Source organism: Morone saxatilis, unplaced genomic scaffold, assembly GCF_004916995.1.
Source record: "Morone saxatilis isolate NCDOM2014 unplaced genomic scaffold, NCSU_SB_2.0 Contig15, whole genome shotgun sequence".
Taxonomy (NCBI): Eukaryota; Metazoa; Chordata; class Actinopteri; family Moronidae; genus Morone; species Morone saxatilis.
Window position 1 is genome coordinate 14,473,646 of NW_023339707.1, and position 1,658 is coordinate 14,475,303.

General features: G+C 43.8%; 1 protein-coding gene across 1 annotated transcript in view; it reads left to right on the forward strand.

Moving 5' to 3' along the window:
- Window positions 1–418: 418 nt before the first annotated feature.
- ngfa (nerve growth factor a (beta polypeptide)) overlaps window positions 419–1,658 on the forward strand; it is a 19,164-nt gene continuing 17,924 nt past the window's right edge. The window contains exon 1 of the mRNA XM_035656243.1: window positions 419–583. The gene's annotated coding sequence lies outside the window, so the exon portion shown is untranslated. The remainder of the gene's footprint in view (window positions 584–1,658) is intronic.

The following is a 1,658-nucleotide window of genomic DNA, read 5'->3' on the forward strand; positions in this document are numbered from 1 at the left end:
CACATAGCCTGTCTGTATCCAAGGGTATCCACTCCAAGCTAGCAATGACTTAGGTGTGTAACAACAGGAACAATATTAGGAAGCTTTCACTGCTCAGGGCAAAGCCTGACCTCACTATTAGGTGACGTAAATCCTCAAATGAACAGAAAATTGAATCATCCCCGGGTGAAAGTTTATTTCCACCGATTTGCGCACAAGAGACGGACACGTGGATGAAAGTGGAAGGAGAGAATGAATAACAGCAGCTAGGTGTAAATTATGAGCAGCTGTGCTTCTTTTTTTTGTCACGGAGCACGTGGAAAGGGTAGGCACTAGGACCTGCAGTGAGCCACACAGGAGGGAGGGAGCAGCATTGGGACTCCTCTTACTAAACTTTTAGAACAATCCATTTCCCAAAGAGTGTGGGAGGGAGACAGAAGTGAATGGCCTGAGACCTGGATTCACAGCTTTAAAAGCAGGAGCGGGATTTGGAGTTTGGGATAATTCTGCCCTTGGCCTGGAGAGAGTGAGGTGGAATATAGCAGAGTTCATCTGGAAGTTGTCACTCACTGAGGGAGAGAAGTGAAGGAGCATTAACAGGGTGGTGAGTCCTACCTTGTTCTTTTAAAACTCTAATTAAGTGGTGTTAATGTGTGGCGTGTGTGCATATAGGAGAGAGAAACAGAGAAACAGAAGAGAGTCTCTCTCAGGAGATTTTGTCTAAACTTTTCTTCATACCTGTCATTAAGTGAAAGTGGAGCCTCTGAATTGAGATTGAGCTCAGCAGCAGCCAGTTAGTCCTCCGTTGGGGGGAGAAAATTCCAGCTGACTTCCACACACAGGAGAAACTAAGACAAGTTTAGCTGGGTGATGAATGTAAAGTTTGTGTTGTCCCAGTTCTTTCAACACTTCCAGTCAGATAGAATAGTTTTTCCAGGTATATTCGGATGGAGAGAGGGAGTGGAAGAGGAGAGGGTGTAGAGAGAAAGAGAGAATGGAGGTGAGGATTAGAAAAAAGGGGGGTTCTCCAAACTTCAATGGGAACCAGTTCACTGTTCAGAAAACTCCTGGGACATCAGGTTACCTTCTTTCTCCTTACTCCCTCACTCCTTTTTTTCTGTCTGTCTTTCTCTCCCCCTCTTTTTCTATCTGTCTTTCTCACTGCTCATGTTACACAACCCTTAAAAGACTTGTAGATTCTGATGAGCTCCAGTGTTCAACATGAAGTATGCTACTGAGGTTAACCTTGTGTCTGGGTGGGGCCTGGAGTTTGTATGGGTGTGCAGCTGATCAATGTTTAATATGCTGATATGTATATTTGTGAGTAATTGTGTGTGTGTGTGTGTATGCAAGCGTGTGTGCTAAACACAGACCTCATGCCTGCCACTCCTACCAGGGAATTCCTTTCAGGCTTTTGACAGGGGAGGAATGTCACCGCGGACCAACATTTACGCACACAAACAAACATTACACTCCAAAGGCTTCAGCAGTGTCCTATAGGTGCAGTAATTAGATCACTCACGTTAGACCTGTTGTGTTATTTTGATCTAAGTTGAATCTGAAGATGTAAAAAATGTAGGTGTTGTTGAGTTTAAAATTTCCTTTTTTAAAAAAAAAAACACACACGTACAAATATCTGTAGATTGTCTGCTTCACCAGCATTGTGTGTGTGTGTGTGT